Source organism: Macrobrachium rosenbergii, chromosome 9, assembly GCF_040412425.1.
Source record: "Macrobrachium rosenbergii isolate ZJJX-2024 chromosome 9, ASM4041242v1, whole genome shotgun sequence".
Classification (NCBI taxonomy): domain Eukaryota; kingdom Metazoa; phylum Arthropoda; class Malacostraca; order Decapoda; family Palaemonidae; genus Macrobrachium; species Macrobrachium rosenbergii.
This window is the reverse complement of record NC_089749.1, coordinates 42,610,055-42,629,898: the sequence shown is the minus strand read 5'-3', so window position 1 is coordinate 42,629,898 and position 19,844 is coordinate 42,610,055. Positions and strand designations below refer to the sequence as shown.

General features: G+C 43.5%; 1 protein-coding gene across 1 annotated transcript in view; it reads right to left on the bottom strand.

Moving 5' to 3' along the window:
* LOC136841735 (leucine-rich repeat-containing protein 28-like) overlaps positions 1–18,538 on the bottom strand; it is a 171,348-nt gene extending 152,810 nt beyond the window's left edge. The window contains 1 exon segment of the mRNA XM_067108990.1: positions 18,256–18,538. The gene's annotated coding sequence lies outside the window, so the exon portion shown is untranslated.
* Positions 18,539–19,844: the final 1,306 nt, after the last annotated feature.

Sequence of the window (19,844 nt, the reverse complement as noted above, 5' to 3'; positions counted from 1 at the left end):
GAGTGAGACCGACAAACCGTGGCGCTGGCCTGATGGAGGGCTGCGGAGCACCCTTCTTCTTGGCAGCGTACCACCTGTAAGAGTATGAGATTATAAGTACACTGTGTAAGGTGCCGGAGTAGTGTGCGGAGCAACACAGTATTAAACCAAGCCGTGAAACCAGCCGAATGATCCGGAGGTAACCTGGTAAAAACTCATACAAGCAAAAATAATAATAATAAATAAAGCAAAACAAATTTACCGGAACTAGCCGGAGTAACATGCCTTAAAGTAAGTGACGGATACAAAGTGAAATGAAATGGGAAGGTTAAACTGTCCGAGAAAGCGTATTCCCAGCAACTAAAAATAATATGAAACTAGCGATAACGGAAGACCGATAAACGCTAGAACCGCCGGAGCGGGAAGCAAGGAATGCGCTCCGATAGAAGACAGTAGTTAGCTAAGGTCAGGGAACGTCAAGAGCCCAACACGAAGACAGTCAGGCGGAAAGCTCTAACTGGCAACGGAAGAAGGACTGAACCCGAGTGTCGCTAAATTAAACGACACGCCGGAGAAGACGTATGAAGGGGAGGAATGGGAACCCCGGAGGAAGAACCGAAAAGGAACGACCAGAGAGTGGGAATGCACAATCCGGGCGTTCCGTGTCCTCCCGCCCACACGCTGACTGAGTCGTTACCCAGCAAAGCGAGAGAAGCAGGAGAGGAACAGGGACAACCTCCTCCAAGGGGAAACAGGGAGATAAACATGGCCAAAGATGGTGGACAGGAGAGGGGAAGCTCTCCCGGCCACTAACAGTCCCCGGAGGGAGAGAGAACAAAGGTAAAGTCACGGACGTGCACAAAGAGAGGCCAACCATGCAGAGGAAGGGGGGGCACAGGCTATAGGCTAGGAAAAGGATGGGTCGACATAACCAAAAACTAGAACTAACCTTAAGTAAATACCAAACTAGGGTAGGTTACATGAAGCCCCTCGCTATCCCAGCTTAACCAAGAGGCTCATTAGCCTACGCAAGGTGCCAAACAGGGGAGAGGAAGCAACATGAGGTCCCCGCTATTCCAGCTTAACGAGAGGCTTATTAGCCTACAGAAAGCCAAACAGGGAAGGGAACATAAAGGAGAAGACCCTGGTAAAACTTAAGGAAAGCGCCGCATGGAAAAAACGAACACAAAACCCTAGAAGGGCATGTGAACGGAAAGAATGAACGACCATCCCCTCCCCCCCCTTTTTTATGGAAAAAGGGGGGGCAAAAGCCTAACGCCCCAAAAAGGAAAACCAAAGCTAACACCAACCCATAAAGAAAAATATCAATACAAAACAAGAGGAGGACCATACCCAACACGATGTGGACGTGAAGGGAAATGGCCGCCTCGAAACAAAAGAAACATCCATGATAATCATCAAATATCAAATGCATCCGAACACTGGGTTAAAGGGGAAACAAAAAAACTTAAAAGTACAAACGTAAATAAAATTCCCAGAAGCTACGAGAAGGGAAGGGCAAAAATAAGGCATGTAAATGAATTGATAAAAGGCGAATAGGCTCGAGGGGGAAGCCCGACGCCTAAACACCAGCCCTCAACTCGAAGCAAAGGGAAACAAACGTTAGTCAATCAAAATCACTAATTAGACCTCATGAAAAGGAAAATGCTCCTAAACACGAAGAAGAACCGTGAAAAAGATTGAAAAACAGGGCGACCCAAGATCACGAACCGCGCATGGAGGTCACGTGAGGCCGTGAGAGGAGATCGAGACGGGCGTTATAAATCCCTTTAATTATTAAACTAAAGGGAAATAAGGAGCCTCAATCGCCTCAACTAAAAAACGAAACATTGGTACTCAACTTAGGTGACGAAAGACCTTGTGAGGAAGCCATAATGAGCGAAAATGCACAAGATTAAAAGCACAACGAAAAAACGTGTGAACGATGGTGCTTGCTGAAATGGAATGCGACTAGCGGTGTTTTGTGTGCTGTCCACGGGTGGTACATGGGTTTGTAACGGCACCTCACTATGGGACTTTTGACCTTGGGATCTCTATAGGATAAGGTTCCGTGTTTTTGTAGTTCACCCTTTTCCATACACGACTCCATCTGATGGAGCTCGCTCTGGGGGTAGTAACTCCAGCATTTCATTTAGCTTTCTCTGGTATCTAGCAACGGAATTACCTAGAAATAAGTGCTGAATGGACTTTTTCATCGGCTGACACGGGACCCGATCCAGAAATAATAATAATAATAATAATAATAATAATAATAATAATAATAATTAAATAATAATAATAATAATAATAATAATAATAATAATAATAATAATAATAATAATAATAATAATAAAAAGGCAACTACACAAGCTTCCAATCTTAGGCAGTTCAGTACTACTGTCATTGTTGCATTGTTTTCTGCCCTTTACTTGCTAATCAATTTGCTTTTCATTGATCCCATCTAAATGTCCAATTGTACTTTTATTTTCATTCAAATACAACTCCTTCTCATTAACTCTGTGAGTGTCTAGAATTATGTTAGTGATCTACTTCAGTACCTGAAGAATAATATTCAGTTTGGTTTATGTACATGTTCACTGCAATACTCTCTTTGAAGCACTGTTACTGGTACAGTACTGTATATCGCTTGGTTTCCTATGGATTTCACAGTGGGGTGGTCTGGAGTTCAAGCCCCATTTATAGCATGACAGATTTTCCTAGCAAAACACACTGCTATCATCCCTGTGAGTAAGAGATGGTGGGGGGGGGAGAGCCCATAGGTCTTTCTTGGTTTACCACAGCGGCCACTGCCTAGCTCTCATTGGTCCTAGCTTGCATGGAGAAGGGGGGCTTGGGAACTCATCATAAGTGTATATGTTCATTCTTCAATACAATGTGTGACAATGCAATGGCCTTCTCCTTACCCCTGCTGCTCATGAACAATCTTTAAGCACCTAGCAATCAACATACTCCTCACTGGGGTACAATCAATCTCATACTGGACATATAGCAATCAATGTACAGTACTTTTATTATGAACACAGAAGGGTACAAAGGACACTGGAAAACCTCTAGCTTATTCATTATTTACTAAGCCCAGTTTTTATGGCCATGCCACTGTTACTGTTACTCAAATGCTGCCAAATAAATTTCACAACCATTCTTTCCTTCAAGTAAGTTTTCTATATGATCAGGCTAATTAAAATACAAATAAAATGCTATGATACAAAAAGTTTTTATACTGCTAAGACTGAATCAAACAGATGATGGTGATGACTGCAGTATCTTTTCCCTTGAGGAGGGCGAAGTGCAAGTTCACATCCTGGCCAAATTTTTTGGCAAAAGTAGTGTTTTCTCCATTAATATTATGATCTTATGTCTAACAAAATAACTTCACAATATTTGCACATATTTTCAGACTCCCATTTTTCCCTTGATTGTGTTCCTAGGAGAATATGGTAGCTATCTTTTGTGAAGACTGTGAAATCACAAATGTTCATAAAATTATAATTGCTAATAATTTCTTTTAATACCCCTTTATGCTTAATATATAACCTCCAACAATTATGGTCAAAACCACATAATGCATAGCATAAGTAGCCAGAAAAATACTGTATATGGTTTCTGTTTGGTAAGAAATTAATTTGTTAGACCCTACCTTAGTCTAAATTCTTTTTTAGCTTACTGAATTTTTGCAGAATCACTTTCAAGCTGTGATTAGCTTCAGCTAACTTTATGTTCACATTGGTACAATAGCAGCGGTAATACTGTAATACTTTAAATCCTCACCAACATGGCATTCAACATCAGAAATGGTTGAATGAGTCTTCCTACTGATTTTTCCTTAGGGTAAAAGAGGAACAAATAAATAATAAGTTACTTATTTACTGAAAAAAAATGAAGACTTGGATTCCAGGTTTTGAAGGTGCTCTCTTACTTCTTGGACATTGTTTGGGAAGTTTTAGCTGCCTGTAGTGCATGCTGTATACACAAGCATTTGAGTTATCTTTTACAGTTACATAATAGTTAAGAAACTTTTTCATGATATTTTCTGACTTGTCAGAATTTTATCCACCTGATATATTCAGTTGAAAAATGGCAGCCTCGCACGTAAGAACAACTGGTGAAGATCACTCTTTGTCAGAAGAACAAGTGGGGATCATAAGTGACATCTTTTAATGTGCAAAATAAAGAGGTAAAATGGTTGTTTATCCATCTAGAGACAGGCAAAAAGAGCAACTCTCTAATTTACTTGAGGGAGAAGGATGGGCTTCATGTCTGAATTATCAAATAACAAGCTTCTACAAGATTCCAGACATGGGGAGCACTGCAAACCCTAAGAGTCACAAGGATGCATCTTTAAACTTAAAGGTCTAACGTGAGCACTGAAGAATAGAGATTTCTGCAGTATACGACTCCCTGCCCCCTCAAACTTCACACCAGACACTAGAAAGTGTGGAGAAAAGCATAAGACTGTACAATTCTGAAGTGAAAAGCAATTCACACTCAAATCTTGCTTTGAGAAAAGAGAGGGAAAGACAAAACTCTCAATTTTTCAGAGAACCAAGTTCCCCCAGTGGAACAGCACTGAGTGCCAGGGAGGAGGATCCTACCCTTTGACTTCTACACCCCCCTAATTGCCATTACATACTAGACAAGATGCTAAACATGGCATAGACTGCCAGCATGATAACCACATGTCCAGCCACTAAAAAGTCTAAAGGGAAGTTGTAGTGACCACTGCTAACACCACAAAATTACTGCAGTAAACATATAAACAGTTCAGACATACACTCTAAAACAGGAGATCAAGAGACAGCCCACAGACTGGTTCAAACAGTGCCAAAGGAGTCACTTCCACCATCTCCAGTTTAAACACCTCCTCTGGCGTGAAAGGCACAGGGAAGAAGTTCGCACAATCTGCTGGAAATTATAGCACTTCCCGACCTGCAAATCAGGGCATTAACCTCCTCCAAACACCACACACTACTGTGACTATGGCACCGCTCCTTCAACCTCCCTACCCACCACATAGCTAGCCATCCAAACAAGAGGTGGAAGAGTTCAAGGAACACCCCTAGAGGAGGACTGCTTGTACATCACACACTTCAGAGAGTGTGAATGGCTCAAGTACAGAAATGGTGCAGGCTCTCCCCAAAAATGCCCCTGAGAAGGCTGAGAAGGAGAAACCAGTGCAAACCCACTCTGTAGACTTGGTGTGCAAGCAGCAAACAGGACACAAAAACCCAACCTCTGTGTGCCCAGAAGACTTGCAGCAAGAAGATTCACTCTGCTCACCTGGCTACCACGATCATCAAACTATGGACAGATCAAGCAAGTAAATTTCCCGACTGCCAGTGGTAAACTCAATCCGTAGACAGGGCATGTGACCAGCAAATGCAAACCCCTTCACAGAGCAGGTCACACAAAACCCTTTATGTGTGACACTGAAGAGTCATGGTGAAAGGGGTTGATTCTCGTACCAGCCGTCCCACAACCTTCTCTTTCTCAATGCCCATCTACGCAGGGAAAGAAAGCAGGGTAAAGGTGGAGGCAGGCAACAAAGTAAGAGACAGAGAAGATCACTACCAGTTCTCCAAATCTTCTCTTCACTGTCCTTACTTGCCTTGCACCACAGAGGTGGTAGAGAGAGGACCCAAAAACTAAGCCACAACAAAGGAGTCGTCTCCACATAAAAAGGCTACTACAATAAGAAAATCCCTTTCCAATGCACCAGTAAAAAAAAAAACCAAGGCAGCCATAACCATCGGGAACTACCTTATGAGAAGGCTGGCACATTTAGGCCTTTCCCCACCAGGTTAATTACAAAGTCTAAGACAGAAGGACTACCTAAACCATGTTAGGTCAAACTCCTGCAGGTACTTCCATAATGACTAGGTTTTACAGACACCTGAAAAGTTAATATTATCAGCACATAAATAAAGAACAGCACAGCTGCTAATGATGAACCTTCTTCAGAAGCTGCTTGCTCACTAGCAAGGAGAAGTCTAAAAAGTGTAAACAGTCTATAACTAGAGAAGGTAAATCGGTACGAGACAAAGCGCCCACAAAGACAGCTAAGTCTAAGCAGTGACGACGCTGAAGTTTTTATTCAATAAGAATAAAACACAAGAAGCAAGGCAACAACAAACATAACTGAACAATAAGACTGGCAATGAGAGAATGCTTATTCAAAAACCAAGTTTCCAACCAGCAGTCATTACTGAAGAACACACCACATCTGTCCTCTATTGCAGCCAAAAGAAAAGTGAGTGCAATGGCCGGTAAGTGAGGGATACTCCCCACTCACTCCCTGTCTTCACCTGTTAACCACCTTATTGCCAAGTTTCAAATGGTTCCCACACTGAAAGATATACTCCAATATAAAGCAATGTTTTTATTCCTGTGGGAACAAAACAGGAGGATACTTGAATAGGAAAATTTCAGAGAACTATTAACCCTCCGCTAAGGAATATCATGTCAGATGGCAGCTGAATTCTGGCTATTACCAAGTAGTAATGGGTTCAGAATAAGCTCTACCTTGTCCCCACTTCCTCCTTGTTAAAATAGGGAGGACAGCAAGAAAATATATCTTAGTACCTAGTACTAGTAAGTAGTACTAGAATTGGATGCTTGTCCAACTCCAGCATAGATACTGCTCTCAAGAGATGGGGACAGGATGGATAGAAAGTCCAGTCACTCGGCATTCAAACACTCCCAGACTTACACTTGTATTTGGGTACTCGGATGAGGTACTTTTCTCTCTGACTGAAGATCAGGTGCTTACACAACTTGCTGAGCAGCCACCACAGATCCTAAGAAGAAGGTATTCAGAGACATCTGAGCGACATCCCTCAGTTAAAATGAGGTAAAGATAGTCTGTCTACACTGAGCACCTTCCCTCATTACCTTAAATACCAAAAGTTTTTCCAAAAGGTGAGGGAGAGCCCCAGGTCCCTGACTCTGTGGGCTCTTGAGTGAGAAGGGAGGATGCCCTCCTCCTCCTCTAAGGGTGCTCCTAGACACCTCCTCCTTGCACTTACCTATACTAAGGAAAAGTCTTCTACACTCTGGCCTCTGGGAGTAGGTCCTTATCAATTGGTACTTAACAGTGCAAACCAGGCAAAGAAGCATCTCATCGAGGTCTTGACCAATAAAGACTTGAAGGGAAGAGAGAGAGAAACTTGAATCTCTCATCTGGAACCAATGGCTTCAGAGTTTTTGCCACAAACTTAGAAACAAAACAAAATAGGACATGCCATGTACAGTAAACCCCCCATACTTGCAGGGGATGCGTACCACACTCGCCTCCCCCTCGAATAGCTAATACCCACAAATACTTAAAACCCCTCTAAAAACACTTAGAACTGCCTATTTTGATAGTTCAGACACAAAAAAAACTCTAAAATGTTTATACCTGAGTATTTTAATAGTTTTATCACAAAAAGTGCATTTAATCAAGAAAATGATATGGAAATACAGTAATTAGCCAATACTTCTCAGTGAAAAATACTGCCAATAGGGGAATTTTTAGCGAATAATGTGTATATATATGTTCCATAGAGAAATCCGCGAATCAGAGAGTCTACAAAATGTTAGACCACAAATATGGGGGGTTTACTGTAACTCCCTCACCTTTTTGCCAAGGCCAACACTAAGAGAAAACAGCTTGAGTGTTAGGTTTCTGTCTGTAGCATGCAACAAAGGCTCAAAGAGTGCCCTGGTAAGGCTCAGAAGTACAAGAGATACATCCCACTCAGGAGGCCACAGTTCCTGAGGAGGGCAAGATTGTTCAAAACTTCTCATTAGAATGGATAACTTCACCAAAGTAGAGAGATCCAGTCCTTTCAGGTTAAAATCCTGTGATAAGGCTGAGTAATAGCCTTTTACTGCAGAAACTGAGAGGAGCTTGGCTCAGCAAAGGTAGATGATGAAGTCTGTGATCTGCTGAAGTGACACTCCAACCTGAGATACTTCTACAACATCCCATTTTATAGAATATGGCATTTTCTTTGGTACACATCCACTGAGGTACAACATAGGTACCTGAACATATCCCTGCAGTCCTTTGAGAAAAACTGTTCTCTTGTAGGATACGAGACAACCTCCACACTTGAAGGTGGGAAGTGAACTGTCTGGTGGCACCTGTAAATGTGTGGTTAACACAGGAGTGTTGGCCATGGGGGTAGCCCTCTCAGCATCCCAACAAGAATATCTGCGGATTGCAATACCTCAGTTTGCAGCCAATAAGGAACCATTGGAGTCATCAGAAAATCAAGGGTCAAGAACACTTTGTTCATCACCTAACATAGGAGGCTGAAAGGACGAGATGCATACACATCCAGGTTGTCCCAGAAATGTTGGCAAGCATCTTCCATCACTGCCCATGGGTTTGGGACTGCCGAACAGAAGAATGGCTTTCTGTTCAACCTGATTGCCAACAGATCAGGCATGGGAGACCCCCATATCTTGAACAGCCTCTCACTATGCGAAGGTGTAGGGACCACTCTGTCCCCACCACCTGACCATGATGACTAAGAGCTGATCTGCCAAGGTGTTCCACCTGTCCAGGATATACCTAATATACAACTCAACAGCTTGGTGAGCCACCCACTAAAGCACAGGGTTCAAGGCACCTTTTCCCCTCTACTGTTTTTTGACATAGGCTACAATGGTTGTCTTGTCACTCATCAAAACCACCAAGTTTCCTCTTAAACATTCCTGAAAAGCCTGCAGTGCTAACCATGCTGCTTGCATCTTCAGAACACTGATGTATAGATGATGTGTGTCCTTTGGTTACATACCTGAAACAAACTCTCCCTCTCAGATGTATATCCCACCCCTACTTCAGTATGTCTGAAAACAGAAGCATTTCCAGAGATGGATAGTTCACAGAAACTCACTTCCAGGTTCCTGCTGCCTAAACACCATGCTAGATCCTCCATGATGTCCCGACTCAAGGGCAAGAGCTGGTAAAGGGGATCCAATGAGCTATCCAATACTGCTTCAGCTGCCTATGAAGCAAGTGTAGATGTCATCACTCATGAGACAGAAGCTTCTCCAGGAAAGACAGATGGCCTAGAACCACTTGCCAAAGCCAGGCTGGTTACTCCTACTAGGGCAGATTCTGAGCCATCACCTCTCTAAGTCTGTTCACACAAGAGTCCACCGAGAAGAATCTCACTGCTGAGCATGCCCAGGTACTTTACCTGCTGCTTGGGAGCATGGTTGGACTCCTCCTAGTTGACCATGATCCCATCTTATGGCAAAAGGCAGGCAGGCAATCTCTCTCTAGGAGCCATGCCTTGGAGGACACTAGGACTAACCAAATGTCCAGGTACCGCAGCAAGTGAACACCTCTCCAATAGGCCCAAGCTGACACCAAATTGAACACCTAGGTAAACACAAGATTAATCGTTGCCAATCCAAAGTATAACACCTTGCACTAGAGTATGGCCCAGTTGCAGACAAAGTGTAGGTAGGCTACTTCCAAGAGTCCTGATTGAAATTATGGCCCCCTTCAGGTCTGCTGTCATTAAGAAGTTGCCTTCTCCTATGTATCTTACCACTGTAACACATATTCATTCAGTGGAGACAGGTCGATCATCAGTCTTCATCTTCCACTGACCTTAACAACAAAGAGATAACTGCAAAACCTTGTACAGGCATTCTACAACTTCCACAGTACCCTTCTCCATCACTGCCTCCACCTCTGCCAACAAGGCCAGAGACTTGTGACTCTTGAAGACACGGCTGGAAGAGTATCAGCGTGTCCAAGAGGGGAGAATGAATGTCCTTAAACAGAAACCTGCATTTTTCCCAAAACTGATGCAATCCAAGGTTCCTGCTCTTGCAACTTGGCCCAATGGCAAGACAGGCAAACTCCTACTCATAGCATTGGAGAAAATGAATCATCAGAATAAGTGACTCCTTCCCCATTCCTCCCTTTCTAGCTACAGCTGGGAAGGTGAACAAAAGGGCTGGGAAGCCTCCCTGCCTTTCTTGGAGGAAGACTATTATAGCCGTAAATTAGCCGCTTTGCACTGTATTTATAGATTAAGTAATCCCTCAGTTATCCAGATCACCATTGTCTGGAACTCGACATTAGCCAACACAACTGGTCCAGGGATCAAGGCCCCAAAGATATATAATGTATATAAATTTCAAAAAATTTGAGAAAACCACCCTCCAATGGTTGGCAATGCTCAAACTGACTGGGAAAGGGTTTTGGGGGTGAAGGAGGCCTCGAAAAGATGGCTTGGCACCATCAGAGAGGAGGGGAAGTAAGGCTGGGTGGAGGAAGGCTCAGAGGTATTGTTTTGGAAGGTGAGTAGAGCTGGGGAGCAGTTTCTGTGACTGGGAGGGGGTGGGAATACAATTTTGGATGGGTGAAGTGAGCTAGGTAGACCTGCCTTTATGGAGCTTGTTTGGTTTCTTCTTTTTATGTTTATGATATAGTAATTCATATTTTGCTAAAGGATATGTATAGTACTGAGATACTGGAAAGAGAGAGAGAGGGAGAGAATCAGACAAAAATGGAGAAGGCATAAGCCTCTAAAATGTTCCTTGGGTGCTGGAAAAACATCCTCCATCACAACCTACGGTCCAGCACAAATACTGTAAGCCACACTCCAGTAACTTCTGTCGTACTGGTTACAGAGAGATCATGGCTGGGACTCCCCATTACTCGGAGACTCTTTTACAATGTCTTGGTGTAGGGACTCCATTCTTATCACCAGGCTCTGGTGACTGAACTTGTCTGCCACCCCATTCCGAGACCCATTAACGTACCTGACTGACACCTCCACTGAGTGTACTACTGCCCACTCATGTACCTGCACCGTAAACTTGCACAGCTAGGACACCAGTCCTCCCCGCTTGTTGACAAATGTCGCTCGTCAACACCACGGAGTGCCCCACCACTCAATCCTGAAACTTTCACTGGGCTAAAATAAGCCGCGTTGAGTTTCAGGACACTGATGTGGAGGTGTCTGTCATTCTAGTCCCACACAACTGTAACAAACATTCTTCCAAGTGGGCACTCTATCCCTAACAGATGCATCCAAAAAATGAGCAACTCGGGAGGGGGAGTGCCCAATGGTACCCCTAAAGGAGGGTTCCTCTCATCTAACTACCAAGCTAGCTCTCTCCTCATTTCCACCAGCAGAGGAAGATTAGAGAAAGGTGGGTCTCTCGCTGGAGACCCATCTATCTTCATCCTCCACTAAAGGGCGCAGAGGTGAAGCTGCCCCTGAGGCCCAAATCCACAATGGTGACAGGTAAACTAGAATTACGTGTTACTGCTGAGAGTGTTGTTCCTGCTGAGACCGGAACTTCTGCACTGCCTCTTTGAACCTGCCGAAGCGAGAATCCACAGGGAGGACCCTCACTGCTGCCATGGCTGTCAGCATGTCCAGATACTTTACCCTCTACTTGCACGTGAGATCTGACTTCTCAAAGTTGATCACTATACCCAATCATGACAAAAATTCAAGAAGTTGATCTCTGTCCTAATGACTGTGGCAATTAGCTCACAGGATCAGCCACTCCAGTACTTCGTAGACATACCAGTGCAACGGAGCTCGAGTAGAGATAAAAAATGAACTCTCGAGTGAACCCTTTGGGGAGCGGTTATGAGTCTGAAGCAAGTTCCTTGAACCATGACACCATGCCCCCCTTGAGGGTAAAAGGGAGACACTTGCAGCAGGACTGATGAGTAGGTATTGAAAATACACATCCCTCAAACCCCCAAAAAGCAAGAAGTCGCCCTTTCTGATGGAATTGAGAACAAAATGGACTGTTCCATCCAGGATCAGTTGTGGTGAACAAACCAGTTCAGTGGGAAGAGAGGTAGACGAATCCGACAGTAACTTCCAGGAGCATTGCGTTCACATCTTCCCACAGAGTGAGGTCCTTTCATGAGCCAGGAATGAACATTTGGATCCGGACCAGAAACAGTGTGAGGGATGACAAAGACGCTAAAGGTAGCAGAACCTTATGACAAGCATCCGCTGCCCATGCTTCCGCTCCATGTCGCTGCCAAGCTTGCCCAGTGGCATGACAGGCACCCACACCCATCAGCAGCAGTTGGGAAGAACTGCTGCACCCCCAGCGTCCTCCCTCTTCTGCTCGAGTAGAAGAAGTCTGAGTACTGTACCTCTAAGAGGAGTTGAGGAAGTCTGGACTTTCTTTGGCTGTAAGGGAAGAGCCAGCCTGACCCGAGGGTTGAGCTGCAGTGTTACAAAAAGACCTTAAGATCTTTGCCACTGCTTGGTGAACAAGCTGAAGTCTGTCCCGTTCCCTCTGGCAAAGAGGGGGGAAGATCCCAGAAACAGTCCATCCCCAAGGGTCAATGCTGACTCAGGACTAACAGACCTAGAAGTCTGAAGCAGCAGTGTCTCACCCCCCACAGGGCCTGTCTGGTGGAGGAGGTAGATAATATATCACTACTTCCCAGGGTAACGGTCTCTTGAGGGCTGCATTATCCTTGGGTGTATGGAGGCCCGAGGAAAAAAAAGATCTTGGCCAATGATAGATCCAAAGATCAATCTACAAGACTAACTGGAATGCTGCTCTAGCAGTCAATTCCAGTGCCCTTGCCTCCGCTTGCGATAGGGAAACTCCTTCTGCATGAAGACGTTTTAGAGACAGACCAGGACACAGACAAGTCAGGTCCGGGTAACCTAAAATACAACAATGATCTCTTTGAAAGAACATGATATTTCCTCTGGTAGGCTAGAGGTAGAGGAAGTGCTTTGCATGACCAGCTGGACTAGGGAGTATTCTCTTACCCAGGGAAGCAAGGAGCAAGGAAAGATAATGTCTCTTCCTCAATCATTAAAAACATGTATCATTCTAGATACAGTAATCCACAATACAGTAAGCCTCTGTAACACCATAGGAGAGAAACACTCACCAGAGCCCCAGGCGATCCCTTCATCATTTGGCATAAGTCCTGTCCAGTCCACGGACCAGACCACGAATATAGGCCTCCATGTCACAGGCCAGATGGGGACGAGAAAGTTCCCAGTCCCAAGCCCTGAACCTATCTGGCTCCCATCTCCTGAAAAAAATTCTGAGGAGGAGGGAACTAGTGAGATATCACAAACAGCCCTGCCCAGCCTGCTGAAAACTAAGTCCCAGCAAGTAAACAAGGCCATGGGCAGTCATCAACCCACGATGACGATGTCCAACTGGGTCAGAGAATGTGGTCCCGCTCACACGAACTTGAGCGGGGCCTGTCCCGTGGGTGTGCTTCAATCTGCTTAGAAGTTGAGGCTTCTACAAGGGAAAAAGACTGAGCAGAGGACTCCCTCTTGCTTTGCCCAAGCAACCGAGCCAGTTGCCAGGCTACCATCCTACGAAACCTGGTCTGTTCTCTTGAAGAAAGGGAGGGGGATAAGGGGGTACCTCCATGCTCTCTGCTCACCTTTCCTCACTCAATTAGGAGTTTGCATTATGAAATAAAATAGCAAATAATGCAAGCAATATATATTTCAGTTAAAAACAAAGAAGGAAAGCAAACAGCAGTCAGGCAGAGAGGGCAGATGACATTTGTACACAATGGCAGCCAAAAGCAAAGTGGAGTGCAGACCAAAGAATGGGTGGGGCTTTCCCCCCTACCGTTGGTAGTTAACAACCTTGTTTGAAAGTTAAATGGCCATTCCAGCTCGCATTCACAAGCTAATGGAGGCCAATGAGTCAGTGGGGCTTCCCCCTACCATCAGTAGTTACCAACCTTGTCTCAAAGTTAAACGGCTGTTTCAGCTCGTGTTCACAAGCTAAATCCTATGTAAAGAACTTTGGGCTTGTATTTGTATAGGAACAAAAATCTATTATAAGTTGTCCCTGTGAAGATAAAAACCATAACAAGAAGTCTGGGCTACCTTTCTAAGTTTCAGAAGAGCATGCTTCTTTATGATCCCAGGAGTTCAAGGTTTTGCTGAACCCAAAGGTTTAGCTACAGCTGCCTGAGGAGGGCCTGAAAAAAAGTTAAGTATATCTTAGTTTAACCAGACCACTGAGCTGATTAACAGCTCTCCTAGGGCTGGCCCGAAGGATTAGATTTATTTTACGTGGCTAATAACCAACTGGTTACCTAGCAATGGGACCTACAGCTTATTGTGGAATCCAAACCACATTATAACGAGAAATGAATTTCTATCACCAGAAATAAATTCCTCTAATGCTTCACTGGCCGGTCGGAGAGTCGAACACTGGGCCAACAGCGTGCTAGCCGAGAGCTCTACCCACCCCTCCAATGAAGAACTAGGAGGGCCTGAACGACACCACCTGACTGATAGAGGAGTCTTTCAAATCTCACTTACTAATCTCAACAACTACCTCCATGGCACTCTTCAGGAAGAGTAATGATGTTCCCAACACTGAATGTTCCCCAGCAAAAAGGTGCTCTGATGAAAAACCTGATAAGAGAGAAGAGGTAACCATGTATTCTTCAAAAAATAGGGTTAGCTCACTGGTTGTTACTTTGGTGTGCTAGGGAGGTAAGGGTCTTTATCTCCAGGCACCAGCAACCTTCTAAAAATTCTTCTCTCTCTCTCTCTGTGAGACAAGTCACTGTGGAGTCTGTCGTGTGTTTAACCAAATGTTGAGCCACAAGACAGCCTGGAGGGAATCCTTGATGATGGACTGTAAAAGTTTTCATTTTTCTGTTTGCATGGTTTGCCTCTCAATTTCATTATCAACTACAGTCAAACCAAAATGACTACGAACATGCTGTCACTAACTACGTTATCAGACTTCTTCCTGACTTACAGTCTGACTACAGTTAATCCACATCCCTCAGTTCACGGTTCTATAATCCAGTCATAAAATCCTGCTTATCCCACCCATGGGCTTTCCAGAAGAAAGAGACTGTTCTGGGACAAAGCTGACTTAATTTACAATCTTTGAGGAGCCAATAACAGTATTTTTTTTATCGCATTGTATAATTTACTTTCATCACTGAATCTGTATAATTCATTTGGGTGATTAGAAACTAAATCATCCTGTTCCAACCCTGTTTTCAAAACAGTTTAATATCACAATTTTTAAAAGTAAATTGTATTTTTCCTAACTATACAAACCTGAGGTCCTACAGTAGGAATTACTTTCAGCGTAGGCTGGAAATGGCCGTTGAACTTTCGAACAAGGTGGTTAGGCAGTTAATTACCATCCAGGAGGCAGGAGTATTGCCTGCCCAGATGTAAACTACCATCCAGGAGGCAGGAGTATTGCCTGCCCAGATGTAAACATTCCAGTTTGCCTTTTGGCCCAGGTATCAGATTGAGGGGTGGTATGAGGTGGGCATGAAGTGTAATGTAAAGGACCTTGGGTTTGTATAGTTAGGGAAAATACAATTTACTTCTAAAAATTGTGATTTGTTTTGACACAATATACAAACCGTCGGTCCTTTACATTAGGAAGCCTCACTGGTTGGAGGGAGAAATCTGAGTGAGTCTCTATGAACTGACTGGAGTTCACCACACCTTGTCTTCCCTTTCTGGTTGATAGAGCGAGGGAGGGAAAACTGCCTCTGACAAAATGATTGGGTTGTAAGAAACGCGGGATCCTCTTGCATGAAAGAGGAAACGTCAGTTCATGCAAAGTAGGCTGGGAAGAACTTGGAGTCAGAGACATAAAGGCAATCACAAGCATTAGGTTTGTCTTATTGTCATGGTCTCCTTCCCCCGCCCTTGAAAGGGGAAGGTGTGGGGTTGCTTCTATCAACTTGAACGGAAAATAGAACAGGAGCTCCCGCTGGGTGCTTACCTGCATCGACCGCCAGATCCAGCATGGTGCGGCACGTCCGCTCCCTGCCCGTGGGAAGAGAGCCAAGATGGGGAGAAAGAAGAGAGGCCAGTCACTCCACATTCATTCTCCCAATCACAACTGTACATCTTAAGCGAGATGCAACCTGTCCTGTTAGAGGAGCCAGGTAAGCTACACAACTTGTTGAGCAACCACCACAGGACCCTAGGAAAAAGTGTCCAGGGACTTTTGAGCAACATCCCGGAGGTAGAAGGAGGTGAGGTTGGTCTGTTGGGACCACACACCTGCCTTCAGCACCTGCAGAACCAACATGTTCTTCCGGATTGCGAGGAACGGACCAATGCTGCAGAACTTTGTGAGCTCCCGGAAGAAGCGTACCGGTGTCGTCTTCTCCAGCAGCAGAATACGCTCTCCTTATTGTCTCACGAAGCCAGAAAGAGATCGTGTTCTTGGACACTTCTTTCCTGTTTGAGCCAGTACTAATGAAGAGTCGTCGACACTCAGGCCAAAGACATCGAGTCCTCTTTAGATAGCGCCACAGCACTCTAACAGGACACAGTAGCATCTCATCTGGTTCATTACCTACAAAGTCCTCTAGGGAGGGGATCGTGAAGGACTCGAACCGTGCATCAGGGACCGCAGGATTCTTAGTCTTCACCACAAAGTCCGGGATGAAATCAAGCGTAACTGATCCCATCCCCTCAAGTGTTTAACATCAAAGGAAAGTCCGTGCAGTTCGCCAACTCTCTTTGCCGATGCCAGGGCCAGCAGGAAGACGGTCTTGAGGGTCAGATCCCTGTCTGACCACTCTTGTAAAGGCTCCTTAGAACGAGAGTCACATCCCACGCAGGGGGCCTGAGGTCCCTGGGTGGGCAAGACCTTTCAAAGCTTCTCATCAGTAGGGAAATCTTGAAGGAGGAAGAGATGTCTACTCCTTTCAGCTGCAAGACTAGGCCGAGTGTGGCATGGTAGCCTTTTATAGCTGAAACAGAGAGAAGCTTCTCTCAACAAAGGAAGACGAAGAAGTCCGCAACCTGCTGAATAGTAGCTCCGACCAGAGAGATACCCCGTCAACGACACCAACCACAGAAGACGGACCACTTCCCCTGGTATACCAATGCGGAGGATTGTCTGAGGTTCCCAGCCATCTCCGTTGCTGAGCGACGCGAAAAGCCTCTCGCTCGAAGGAGATGGTGGATAACCTCCAGCCATGAAGGCACAGGGACTGCACTGTCTGGTGGTACCGCTCCACGTGGGGTTGACACAGCAGGTTGGGCCAGGGGGGGGATCTCTCTCTGTGCCTCGGAGAGTAGAGCTAGCAGGTCGGGATACCAAACGGCCTGCGGCCATTTGGGTGCCACCAGAATCGTTCATTTTTTAGATGATTCATACGAAAAACTCACACGAATCTTGCACAAATTAATGGTTACGGAGATATTTGTCGATGAATATTGTTCCTTATTGTTATCCCATCAAAGTACAAGTTACAAGGTAAGACAATACTCACCCCCTCCATAGCTAACACGTCAAAATTGTAACCAGTCAACACCAAAAGCTGTTATTTTTCCTAAAAAATTACACCACATAACCTAGGGGTGTTGACTGTTACAATTTTGCCGTGTTAGCTTTGGAGGGGGGGGTATTGTCTTACCTTGTAACTCATACTTTGATGGGATAACAATAAGAACAATATTCATCGGCAAATAGCCTATCTCCATACCCATTAATTTGCGCAAGATTCAAGTAAGTTTTTCGTATGAATCATCTTAAAAATGAATGGTAACAAGTAAAAAATAATACAAATTTGATAAGTAATAATAACTTACGATTAATAATACAACACTGTGCCCCCTGGACCTGATCCAAAGGTATTATTTTTGCCAATACACACTATGAAATTGTAACTTACATTTTTTGAAAAAGCTCTTCATTGTCATTATTTTGAACCCCATAAACACTATTCGCAAATGACAAATAAAAAATTAGAAAACCGACTCATAAGGTAAGAATACCCTCCCCTCCATAGCTAATACGGCAAAATTGTAACCAGTCAACACCCGTCGGTGAAGTTATATTGGTATTTTAAGGTTCTTTTAGTGCCCTATTATTTCATAGTCATTTTTGCATGAAAAACTCAAAATGGTTTTTCGTGCAAAAATGGCTGGCTGGAGTCTTATTGGCAACTTGTAAAATTTTACCAATTCAAGTAGGTTAATGACCACCTGGTCTAGACTGACCACATCTCGCTTGCAACTTTTTATACCCGGCACACCCTGTCCTGAGATAGGTTAGTCTAAAGAAACAAGGTCAGTCTAAGCTCTGAATCCAAGCATAATAATCACAGTAGGCTACAATACTGCGTAAGTTTAAGCCTAGGGTAAGCTGCTTCCTAAAACTGACATCAGACCATAGTAATCTGAGGCCTAGCTTATGTAGAAAAATAATTAGCATATGGAAATTGAGAGTTTTTGCGTTAAATTTGGGTTAAAATCGACAACTACTTACTTAATTCAACACTTTAACTCCCAGCAAACGTCTCACTTTCGCTTCTCTTGATCTGGAGCGGACAGACACCTGAAATCAGCTGTTCGAATATTTAGTCCTTCTCTTGTTCATTTGATATGTCACACTGACTCATTTTTTCAACTTCTGTCAACTGGTATGGCAAATGTTTTCCAGCGTGGCTGTGAAAGAGATAATAAGGATGCATGTCTTTAAGAAAAGGAATACTTCACAATTATTTTGTTATATAACGCATTTGATAGCGGAGACAGTTCACACAAGTAAGACATTTACTAAACAAAGAATATTATAATACAGTGTTGTAAAAAGTATAACTGCTCCATTAAAAATTGAATGCATCGCATACCTAAAGAAGTCTTGTACCTCACTGATACAGATTCAAAGAAATACAACATATGCGAAAAAGAGTAGTGGACTGGGGCGGAAAAATAAGAGGTAACGTTGTAAAGATTAAAACACCTGGAATTACTGTTCAACAGTTTACTATTATGTTTTCTCCACAAACAATTTGATCCGCCAAAATCATTTTGCATTGCTGTGTTAACAATTTGATTCCACTAGTTGTCAAATAGAAAACAAGTAACCGAACCTCGCAAAGCAAACGCGTACTTCAGTATTTTGCTGTATTATATTACATAACAGTAACTTATTACATTACTGATGATTATCTATAAGCATTCTTCTCTCTTATGACCAGAAAATATGTCTGCACACACGAAAGGTTATCTATGATAGAGGCGAAAAATTGTGTACACTGCATAAGCCGTTGCAAAGTATACGACTTAACATGCCCTGTCAATGCTATAAATGTCAGAAATTTGGTCATAGCGTAACAAATTGTAGAAATGACCAAGTTTGCCTTAGATGTGGTGAAAATCACAAATCGAATCAATGTAGCCTACTAGTAGCATCTTCATGTGAAAAAATTGTGTAAAGAAAGGCCATGGTGATACTAAACATAAAACATATTATGGCAATAACTGCATAGGCTATTATGTAAAGAATGTCAAAAGTAAAAAACAATACTGATCATGGCTTTGACTAATAATCTTCGATGCAATTTAATAAACATACAGTTCGTACGATGCAATTTAATAAACATACAGTTCGTAGGAAATAAAACTAACACTTAGAAATCTTATAAATGATCACAATCTAGACATATGTATGCTAACGGAGACTTGGTTAAGCAATAATGTAAGTGATTATTCTAAAATAAATGAAATGACGCCAAGGTCTCACAACTTTTACCATGTACCGAGAGAAAAAACGGTGGTGGGGTGGGAATCTTTGTCAAAAAAGTATACAAAGTATCTAATGTGTTCAGTGTTTTTGAACACATCAACACCAAAATTATACGCGTAAACAAACACGTACAAATCATAACAGTTTATAAATCACCAAGCACAAGTAAGACATCGTTCCTAGATGAATTCAGTGACTTCTTCGACTTGTTAGCTGATAACAAAAATATACTGATTTGTGGTGACTTCATCCTACATCTGGATGATAACGATGATAAATATGTCAAAGAATTTATGGAGTTACTTGAAAGCCAAGACCTCGTAAAT